This window comes from Xiphophorus hellerii, chromosome 11 (assembly GCF_003331165.1).
Source record: "Xiphophorus hellerii strain 12219 chromosome 11, Xiphophorus_hellerii-4.1, whole genome shotgun sequence".
Taxonomy (NCBI): domain Eukaryota; kingdom Metazoa; phylum Chordata; class Actinopteri; order Cyprinodontiformes; family Poeciliidae; genus Xiphophorus; species Xiphophorus hellerii.
In genome coordinates this window covers 8,038,508-8,050,613 of record NC_045682.1, presented here as the reverse complement: position 1 = coordinate 8,050,613, position 12,106 = coordinate 8,038,508, and the positions used below count along the sequence as shown (strand labels likewise).

Here is a 12,106-nt window from a genome sequence, read left to right as displayed (position 1 = left end):
TATTATTATTATTATTATTATTGTACTTTAGTGTACTTCGGTCCACTGGTGTGCAAGAATTCCTTTGACAAAGGTTTCCCACTCCCCTCCATGAGGAACATGTTTAGGCCTCAGACCCGCAGAGCCGTCTTCCAGACAGGTACCGGAACTCCTGACAGTCAGTCCCAACACAGAGTTAACGAATGCAGAGGAAGCCTTGGGGACTCAGCGGACAGCGCTGCCAGCACCCGGCAGAGTTTCACAGCGGCTGAATGATGTTTACACCCAAGTAAGGTTCACGAAACAGCCGCCCAGCCTCACGCAGATCTAACACCTGACCCCCAGCTGAAAGTCCATTGGTGTTTCTCCATGTGTCTGCAAGGCGTCCCTTATCTCTCTGGTGATCTTTATTCAGTCTCAGACACACATCTGACTGTATCATCTCTCTATGATTGAACCTTTCGTCACTCTGCACCTGTACAACATGACGGCCACCTCAAAGATTTTCCTCTGCAAATTGGGTCATAATTATTTTATCAGTCAATCAACATAAGGACACAAGCACATGAGTCGTATTTAAAAAAAAAAGACTTCTGGAAACCTCAGATGCAGTGTGGGAAATCTCCACCTATGCGCCACTGGACTACGTGGGTTTGTAGGAAGTCAGATGGTTCTAATCAAGCGTATTGATTCAATTGTCCTCTGTGTGTCTGTAAAAAATAAAAGTGTGAGGCAGTTTGCCACTCCTGATGAGATTTCACATCAGTGTGGAACGAGGAGGAGCAACACTCAAAGTGATCTCTATGAAGCTATTTTTAATTTCAGTCAATCTGGAAATGATTATCAGGCAATTACAAAACACATAAGAGTCCATCGCTCTTTATTAAGAGAGATTGCTTTGAAGCAGAAAACACTAAAGACAGTTGTCACTCTTCTAAGGAGTGGAGATAAGCAACAAAAAAACCCCCTCCAGATTATAAGGGACTAATCAGGATATTAAATCCGAAAACTAATAAAACGGTTATCACAAAAAGCAGAACCTTATAAATTTTATGAAGACATTGTCCACAGAACGTGCATGGCTTAGATTTCACCTGAAACAACTGCAAGCATTGCAAAGTACTTGTCCACATCGTATTTGTGCTAACAGCTCGCACCAAGCTTAAAGAACGGTGGAACACAGAGGAACTGAAATTCGTCTGTGTTGCAATAAAACAAATCTGCACAGAAATGAACAAACTGAGGACAGGAAGTAAAGAAGAGAGAGTCAAAATTCTCCAGTTATTTATTTTTATAAAATAATGAGTCTGTGGAAATATCTCATAAACGATGTGAGTTGAACTGGCACAAACGATTAGTTAATATCTCCTCACAAAATTAAAAAACCTTTTCTTTAATGTTCGAGATGAAAATGACTTCAAACAAAAGAAGAAGAGTAACTTAACAAAACATGCATGTCCATAAAGGCAATACCCAGGAAAAGGGAAACGGGGTCAATGGTTGTCATGGCTGTTGCTGGAAATTGTGCCGGAGACTCAGGACACGAGAACAGGAAGCAATTGCTTTGTACCATGCACAGTTGTGCAGGTGAGCTGCCTATTTTAAGCCAGTGAGTCATGTTCAGTGTGAAGGTTATTTGTCTACCAGTCAGTGCGTGTGACGATACTGTAGTGTCGTCAACAACAACATGCTGCACGTTACAGCGGGTTTATAGTAGTGACATGAATAAGTTTGTATAATTCGTCTTATATTTGGTACAGCTACAAAACAAAACTATCTTGAAAAATGCCTGTCAGATCTTTAAATATCTGAGGAAATCATCTAAAATCTATCATAGAATTGCACCTTCTCATGAAGTCAAAAATGAATTGTTAATATATAATTGCTTCTTTGGTGATTCTTATGATGGTTTTGTCGTACTCACCTTTTCATCCCATCATTAAATAAATTTCAAATGACTCAGTGTTTTTATCATTATTTCTGCTAGAGGTGAATTGGAACTGTGTGTCACTTCTACTGCTAAAGGCGACCAGATGAAGGGTGCTTGGAAGTGAGTGCACTCTTCAGCGGCCATGTGCTGATCCTCCTGGTATATTTCTTTTTGCGTTCGTCTTTGTGACATGCAGGAAAATTCTAGCCAAAAAAAATTTTTTTTCACACATTTAAAAAGTAGCAAATGATAAAAAAAAAATATCAAGATTGAGAAAATATGCTTTTCAAGGCTTTTTTTTTTTTTCCTTTTGAGGAAAAGAAACTGAACTGAAACATGTCTTTTCATTGGTTTTCGTAACCGTTTATATGAACAATTTTGATACAATGAATCCTGGTTCCATCCAGTTACGCAGTAAGACAAATGTTAAAATGCAATTTCATGCCTGGACACTTTAGGTCTCTCATCGAGTATGTAACATCTGCTTTTAAGGACATCCTGATATGTATTTTATGTCATTTGTTAATCTCGCTGCTGCAGCAGTTTCAACCGATATATGATTGCGTCATCAGCATCAGCATTTTACAGCTGGTTCGAACATCATATGCAAACGTTAAACAGCAGCTCGTACAAGATGGGACCTTGTGCGACGACGCTGCAGGTTTTTTGGGTGTTTACTGCTTACCGTACATCTAAACATTTTGTTCTCTACCTCTGAGGTAAGGAGCAAACCAGCTGATTAATTGCTTACAGTTTGTCCAGGAGGATGCCGTGGTTGTCAAAGGCCCCTTTCAAGTCTAGAAACACTGCTCACATGGTTCATGATGTCCTTTGTCTAATGAGCTTTTGATATCTTCAGTGAGAGAACAATTGGCAATTTCTCTCTGGCATCCTGATCTAAATCTCAATTGTTTCTGAAAACGTGTTCATTTTAATAAGGGTGATAAATATCTTGTTTTGCAATCACTCTCTTTCATAAATATTGGTAAAATAAATAAATAAATAAGTAGGCCTCTAATTCCTATGTATTCTAGTGGACAAGCTTTAAAAATCAATTGCTGCAGTAACTGTGGTGTTCTGTTTTGTGAGAATTTATTAGGTCTAATGGACACGTCTATTAGGTGGATTAAATTTTTGATCGGGGGCTGGTAGAAAGCTGAAGATTAAATTAAGGACATATAATGTCACATGATAACTGGAAAAGATTTGAAATGTTTTAGTCTCATTATTTCACAATGGGAAAATCTGACCTTTTAACAAGTGTGTGCTCTTCTGAAAGCGCGATTGCCAAATAGCCTTATTTTATTCACATGGTTGTCTTGATAAATTTCAAAGTGTTGAATGAAAGGTTCTATCTACCTTTCATTTACTTTTTTTAAATAAAAAAAAAAAATCAGAACTGAAACATTTTTTATTTCCAGGAACAACTCAATTGCTTGGAACTAGTTCTCAACTCATTTTGGGCAACAAGTTCATTTAAAAAACAAACAAAAGAAATCTTGCAAAATTAAATACATAATGGTCTGCCTAAGACCAGAAATATAACATGCTGATTATCTGTACAAAGCTATGCAAGGGTCCATGTCAACCCGACTGCTTTGTTCCCAGAGACGACTTTTACCGGTTCGGGGGATTTGTGCGGGGCAGGTTGGGTTCAGCCCATTTAGGTGCACATGATTGCAATGATCACACACTGGAACAAATAAAAGTGCTTTCCTCTGAAATGTGAGGGCCTCATGCTTTTAAGTGCTGCTATATGCCAGACCAACAATAAGCATCAGCAGAGATGACAGGCCCCCGCCGAGTCTCTTCAAGAGGCAAGCATATGAGCGAGAGGAGGGAAGAGAACTACAGCACTTAGACTCGTCACACAGACCCTGTCAAGTTGTTGGCCTGGATGTATCATTTTAGGTTTCGCTTTCTTCCAGCAGTGTACCGCATTAGTGGAGAATAAGGCCATTTGATTAAAAAGAAAACTAAAATTTAAAAAATTATATATATATATACACAAATAAACAAAGTCAGAGATAATGGATTCTTGCTATTCTTGTTATCCTCATCCATTTCCTCACTGTTATTGACCACGTAGCTGCCAATTGCCCTTGACATGAATCCTTAATAGTACAGTCATGTTCACTTCAATTTAGCTTAGTTTATTTATGCATTTGTTAATTCTGGAAAAGGCAAACAGGTTCAGTTCATATAAAAAGGGAGCTGAATACACGCTAATCTACTCACTACAGACAGAATGTACAGAAAGTTAAAATTAGCAAAAATGTGTCTAACTAATGAACCAGTGCAACTAATTGCATTTTTTTGTTGTTGTTAAATCTGACCACATTTTTCGATACATTAGCACCAGATTACGTACATGTACTTAATTTTTCAATTCAAATTACTTTTGTTACAGACACAGAGGAGCTTTTTGATCCAATCCTCTTACATTCTGCTTTGGGATAAGCGTTTCTATGATTAGAGGAGTTTAAGTATCTCAGGGTCTCATTCACAAATGAGAGAAAAAGAGAAGCAGGAGACACGTCTGAAGCAAACATGGTGATGGTTTATGGATGGGTAAAGTGATGTGTGCCTGAGATGTTCCGACTCACTTTCTTCTCTTTTCGATGAAAGAAATCGGGTCTAAAACTGACTCCATTCAAAATTGCTATTACCCCCACTGCTAAACGCAACAAACAGAATAGAAAGAAAATAAAAAGATCAAATAAATCTAGTTCATAGTTGGTGCACGTGTAATACTGACTTTCCATTTGACTGGCAAATAAAAAGAAGACAACCTTTAATCCATGAATCTGGAACCGTTGATATAAAGTTCTGCTCAGCTGCCTTCTGCACTATGACAGAGTGGCCTAAGCCTGGACTTCAAAGACGACATATCTTGTTAGGAAAGACTTCTAAAAAAAAAAAAAAATGCGGTTGTGAGCTTCTGTTGATGATCTGTGGTTGTTCAGTGTGACAAACAGACAGCAAAGTGATTTAGCTCTCTCATGACCAAAGAGGAAATCATTCATAAGAAATACCAAACCGTGTCAGACATGTCTGAGGATGGTGATGCATCTGTCACAACTGGCATGACAGATGCTTTTTGCTTTTCTATTTTAGCAAGTTTTTCCACTGTCTTTTCTGTTTGTTCCCAGAGTTTAACTGTAAAATATCTGATGGACATGTCTTTTTTTTCCCCCTGATCTTTCTGACACGATTCTGCTGCAGCAACAAATCACATGGTATGAAATACATCAACATAAAGAGTGGCAGAAGCTGCAATCAAGACTGGCCTCAAGTTCAAGTCTTGTGGCATTTTTCCAAGACGTTTTCTTGTCTCCGGTGAAAAAGCTAATGCCAATCTAAACAACGGCCTGTTCGCTTCCAGATGGCCACCTTCCATCTTTAGGACTCTCTTTGACCACAAGGGTAGATTAGGTAACAGGATGTTTGTGAATGATTACCTCGCTGACTCCAGGAAGCACATCAGTGTAAATGTTTCAGCAAATCAGCCAGCTGGGCACATTCAGCTACTACTTGTCTATAGATGAATTATCGCTTATTGCTTCATGATCTGGGCCATATGCCACATTTCTCTCTATGTCTTTTTGAATCCACGTTTCTAGATTCCTTCACATCATACAAGCGAGATTTAAAGTAATTACTCAAACATTCACAAACGTGGCCACGGAAAGTCCTTGACTTGTGTTTTGGCTCACGTACAAAATGAATAATTACTGGGAAACAAACAGCAGCAGTGACATGTAGGGCACGCTCTGTTTTAAGTGGCTGTCATGGCAACTGGTTGGTGTCCAGCCCTCTCACTTGCTCCCACAGAAGGGACGGCAGGTCCTTCAGGCTCTCGCTCATCTTTAAGCCTCACAAGGAGTATTTGCCAAGATCTTTATTACTGTGGGCTTGAACAATCAATACTAAAAGCCCTTTGAGGTTAGAAATCCGAAATGTAAGTGACCATTACTTTCTAATAAAGAGATTGATGCTGGTGAAATTGTCTTCCTCACCCTTGAGCAATGGCTGTCTGACTACGAGGGAAGGTAAGTGCACTTAAGTGGCTTACTTTGCTCTCAGACAAGAAAGCAGTCGATGCCATGCTATTCCAGAGTGAGACTTTGTTAGAGCTGGGCAGCATGTTGTCATTAACTATACATATGCATGTTATTTGGGAAAACATTCAAGTATAAAAATGGTGATAAACAGGTTTGCGGTTGGCTTCTCTCGCTCCAGTATGAGGACATTTATTTTGTGGCTCTGCTCACAGAAGCGCAGGGTTTTTTTTCTGGTTTTGATGACGACCACAACAACCCTCAGTGATGTATGACAGATTACACACACAGGCTGGTTTGGAGAAGAAGCTGCTGGGAAGAAGCCAGCTGACTGAGCTGACAATGGGATGATGAAAGCCGCACGGTGTTCAAAGAAAAGAACAGCAGAACACAAAAACTTCCTTTCCCTGCCGATGTTTACCCCTTGGATGATGGGATGGATTGTTTGCAGCTGCAGGTGCATCCAGGGAGCTTTCACACCTGTGAGCAAGAAGTGAAATAGTATTTGCTTTTGTTTTTTTTTTTTTTTGAATCAATCTAAATAAATTCAAAAAAACAAATGACAAACAAAGCCAGTGGCATCTATCAGACTGGTGAGACATTTCTAGCACTTTGGGTCTTCAGCAAACCACAGAGAGATATATTGCTCCCTAATAGAGGAAACCTGGAGTGGCGGTGAACCTTCCTAGGAGTTGTCTACCAAAATTATTCCAGGATGAGAAAAAAGGTCATGTCAGAGTTCATCATGACTAAGAAAGGAACGGGTCAAAAATGGCACCAACAGCAGCGTTTCAAAGCAAAAGCAAACATTGGAAACATAAAGGCCAATTTCATATTTGCTTTAAAAAAATGAAAAGAAAAGAAAAAATGGGGTTACTGTTGTGGCCAGTATAAATCTAAAAACATCTCAACACAGAAAATTAGAAATGACCTTTTTTACTTAAAGGTTTGATTGTTTTATTAAACTTGTGCCTCCTTTAGTACAGTAATCCTCATTTGCGATCGTCAAAAGTTGTCTGCTGTTGTGTCCTATTCTGCTGGCATTGTCTATATTTTTTTCTGCAACTGCAAAAGAATGACATGAGGTCATTTGCATGTCATTTAGTGTGTCTGTTACAGATCGATGCTTTCCTTACAATACTGAAGATCTGTCACTCCACCCTCACTTTATGCACAAGTCAGCAAGCTCTCCCAGTAAGCCCCCAGCCGCTGTCCACCAAACTCCCAGTAAAGTAATCCTCTTTCCCAGTAAAGCAGGGCTGGACACCTGGACATCTCTCTGACAGCCCAGTGAGACATTACGGTTGCCCTGGTGACAACCATTAAGACTTGAAAGCTACTAGTCCATTTAAGAAGCTCTGAGTAGAAAAATGTAAAAGTTGAAAACATTAAGAATAAATGTGAATAAGCGTCTAAGTCTGATTACAAACTGATGCTGAAGGAAAAGTTAAAGTTACTGAACTTTGTCACCTCTGACCTTCACAAGTCGTATTTGTTCATCACCTCTCCTTTGTTTCAGGTCATAAATCTGAATATTTACGCCAAACCCGACTAAGAGTTTTATGACTTGGAAATATTTGTGTTCAAAACGGTGTCCTTACCATTAAAGATTGTATTATTATTTGCAAATGATATTGAATGACTCCTGGCTTCCTTGACCTTTAGATTATTAGGCTCAAAGCCCTGTTTCATTGGCACAAGATCCTATCTAAGGGCCTGAAGGGCTCCAGATGGGTAGGTCATATTTTCATTCAAAGATCAAAGGTCAGCTCTGCTGACAGCGATGCTAATAACTATAAAACCTAATTAACTGACACAAAACAAGATGTTTTCGTCATTACTGACATCAATCTGCTTGTGTAGCTCTGCAGTAAGAGCCCTCCGTAATGTGACGCCATCATAACGATCAAGCAGCAGACGCTCTTTCCTGACAAAAGGAATGTAAGGATTAATTGAAGACAGCATAATGCTCAAGAAAAAAACAAAACAAAACTATGTTTCATAAAAGTCAACTGATGAAAATGTCAAGCATGAGAGTCACAGCACCCACACAGCCATCCTGATTTTTCTTATGCTGCCACAAAGGAAGGCATAAAACAGACTCAAGCAGAGAACAAAAAAAAAAGAAAAAGAAAGAAAGAAAAAAATACTTCTGATGATGTGTGTGACTGGTTGGTTGTGAAATCTATCCTAATGCTTTCAATTTGTGGTCTTTAATCATCTTGAACTGGCTCTAATTTTATCTGGGTCACTTAGAGATCGTAGTTTGTGTCTGTGTGAAGCAGCAACGTTTGTTCAACGTGTTAGAAAAGAAACGTCAGCAGAAAGCTTAACCAATTACTGTCATTTATTGTAATGGCTTCTTACTTTTCTAAAAACATCGTGAATATAAATGACCCCTTAAAATTAACAAAATATATACTATTGTGGACCCCCAGAGATTATTCAGTGTAACTTCTTGGCAATCAGAATTGTTATAAACAATGACACTGTTGCAACTTGATGAAGTTAAACTAATAAATATTTGTGGCTGACAACAAAAACATAACTTTCTCTTAATCGTACCTTTTGTTCCCAATAGTTTTCACATTTGGGTCACCGGCTGTCAACATGACAGGTTGTTGTTGGTTACACCTGACATCTAATTTGAAATACACTCTGAAAAACAGACCTTGTTTACATCCTGTGAACGGAATAAATACCTGATGGAAAAGTAGGAAAGTGGCATATAGAAATAGAACATACTGACATTAACGACTGAAATATTTCTGGCTTTTTCTTCTTTTAAAAAGTCATTTTAGAGCATTACAGACACTGGCTGAATGTAGTTAGCATATGTGGGTTTGCAGTATTTGTTTCACTTAGTAGGTCAGTGGAAACAGATGATGACCTGCTGGGATGCAAAACAACCTCTCAACGCAAACATGATGGTTTGTAAAGCAGCTCTTAAATCAAGGATGTGACATATGTTAAGGCTAGAACATCTCACAGTCGCAGGTAAGTTACCAACGGCTCATAGCCTCTCAGCAGGACCCCGCCTCAAGCAAATATGTACTGTAACTATATGCACAGCTGTTTTTTGTTTGTTGGTTTTGCTGTAAATGATGCCTGAGTGGATAAAGAAAGCAGCTCCCGAGTTCTCACAGACAGCATGGAGAAGAAAGCATCGGGAGGACTCTGTTTAAAATGTGAAAACCTGCAGTGACACTTCAGTCCTGTGCTGCAACACACCCAACACACCATGATGCTTTGGCTTGACACAGGCCGGCATCGTTCCCACGGAGGATTCTGACTCCAGCGGTTCTTGCTCCGCGGTGAGTTACAGTATTCGCAACAGTAAACAAACACCACGATTCCTGAACACTTAAACCAAACGCATTCCATTGTCAATAGTTTAGCATAGCTGTGTCGATACAATACACAAGTTTAAATGTTACCGTATAATGGTAAAAAGCCAACTGCAAATGTTTTCGCTGGATCCTCCTTTTGTACTGTAACAACTAAACAAACGTACATCCCCTGTAAAATCTTGGTTCTCTTTGTTTCATTTGTATCGAGGCTTTCTGGGGTGCATGATCCCACTTTGAATTGAATTCATCTTTAATAATGAAGTCGGGAGTAATGCAGCACACGGAGCTTCAAATAAAATGGGTCCTTTATTTTATTTTTTAGATGAAAGAGAACACTTTTCTCTCTCTCTGAGTTGCAAAGAAACAAATGTAAGAATGACCCGTATTCTATCAATATAAAGCCTCAGCTTCGGTGAAAATGGCGGGCTCACATGTAGCAACGTAGCTTCACATAAAAAACTGAACTCTTACAAAGGGTGTATTAAACGGCAGTGGCACTTCGAACACTTGGATTCTCCATGTAGTCATCCTTTTCACCAGGTCTCGGCACACAAAAATGTCCTTCTCTTCCGTTTTTCTAAGAGTGCCACGGTACATACACAAGAGGTTTTTTTTTCTACTTCCTGAAATCTTTTGACCTCTCTGTAAAGCAGCACCACATGCTGGCAAAAACAAGAATTGGAATCAGTTGGCGAAACAAAGCGAAACAGGGTTTACAAAACACATTTCTGACATGCACCCATTTTTTCACCTGGTTACAATAAAACAAATACAATGGCTGGACGTCTACTGTAAAATTTTCACTGAGGTTAGATTTAAATCATGCAATAACCTGGCAAAGACATGACAGGTTGGACTGACTTTTGCCACCAGAAGTGAGAATACAGCATTTCCTCTCCATTTGGGGAATAAATGCCGCATTCAATAAATTTGAATGTTATTGGAAAGCCTGTTTATTTCATCACTCGTTGAAACACATTATGTAGATTAATTACACACAGATGCATGTTTGAACGCCTTTACGTCTGGTAATTATGATGATTTTCCACTTACAGCTAATGAGAACATGACATTTAAAAATAGAATATTACATCAGGTCATTAAAAAAAAACTCATTAAAAACAGAAATGTGGGCTTAATGAAAAGGTACTTTTAATCTGTCAAACGATCAGGATGTATATTTTAATCGATTGAAGATGACTCTACTAATAGAATTGAAGAATAATTAACAAACAAAGTTAAACTGATAAATCCCTTACAGCTCATCCAATAAAGAGCCTTACAAAAGTAGATTGTTTTTTTCCATGATAATAAATAATTATTCAAGTCCCTGTAATTTATAGAACCTTTAACAGATACACTGATATTCCCAAACATGGACTAACATGATTATATTTTCATCCCAAAGGTTCTTTTATTTTTTAGAATCTTATTTTTATAGAATCTTATTTCACCTTCAACTCAGCTCACCGCGGAGACAGCAGTCACTGTGAGATTATATCATTTTAAGGAAGCATCAGCTACAACAGTTCGTGGTACAAAACGTTGCAGCGCCTCAGTAAAATGCGTAAAGAATGCAACAGTTGCATAACACGCGAACAACAGCCGGAGCTCGGGGAGAAAAGTGCAATCCTGTAAGGATGTAAAAAACAAAAAAAAAAAACAAAGCTTCAGTGTGATTAAATATTTACTTTCCTCTCTTTTGCGACGCTCAGATCCGGCTCGTTTTCATCTTAATAGCTCACAACAGGTTTGCAGGCAAATGCCAAGTAATGTTTGCTAAGCATATGCTGTATGAAATGAGGCTTCATCTCATCTTATCTGTGGAATGAGATGTAATAGAGTCACAAACGATGGAGCGGAATCAGGACTGCAGCCAGTGATTGGCAGTCCGTACCGGAAAATATAGACGTCAGCCCAAGGAACACTGTCACACAACAATATGAGCCCCATAAAAAAAAAAAGAGAGCAGATATTCATACACTGATAGACTAGGAGAGCTTTTTATTACAGCATGTAATTAAATTCTCCTAGTGCAAAATAAAGATAAGGATTCCATTACCCCTCTAAAACATTCTGGGGATAATGGATTTTTGTGGTTGATGGAGCACCTCATGTGGGACAGGTGGGATTTACTCCCAGGCTAAACTCAGGCAAACAGACAGTCGCGGCATCCAACCACCAGGAGCCGGCGCCGACATTTGATGCTCCATTGGCACCGGAGGCAAATGAGATTACACCGAGGGAAATGGAAGCGACTCATTCCTTGACAGATTTACAGATCTTCTGCGGACAGAATACGCGCGCAGAGGCTGTAAAACCCATCATCTGTGGGGTGAATTACACACAGCTTGGAACAACTTGTTTTGGTTCGAAACGCCACACAAAACAGTCGGCGTTGATTTAGCCGCCATCCGCCCCTCCCTCCCCTCACCTATCCATCCGCGCTTCAATAACTCCTCCGGCGTCACGTGGAAAGAGCCAGGTCACATTTCTTTTTGCTACGCCGAGACTCGCAGAAGCTCATCTTTTCATCAGTTTGCTAAACTGCTCCGTGGTGCTGTCCTTGGCCTTTGATCTGTTGGATGCTTACAATAGACTAATCTCACAGCAACAATAACTGTACATCACAAGACTTGCAAGAGCATCAGTTTTTTTCTTTCGGCCCGATAGATTCAATCTGAATATGAGCAGCTAAGACTGCTGGCATCCCCTGGTCCCTGAGCAATAACAAGTGAAGGTCAAACACGGCTGCACTCGGTTCCACTTTACAAGTTACTCCACTA

General features: G+C 39.4%; 1 protein-coding gene across 1 annotated transcript in view; it reads right to left on the bottom strand.

Annotated features, from left to right (window-relative positions):
- The window catches only part of ntm (neurotrimin), a 267,901-nt gene that overhangs the window by 74,002 nt on the left and 181,793 nt on the right, over window positions 1-12,106 (bottom strand). The gene's annotated exons all lie outside the window — the stretch shown is intronic.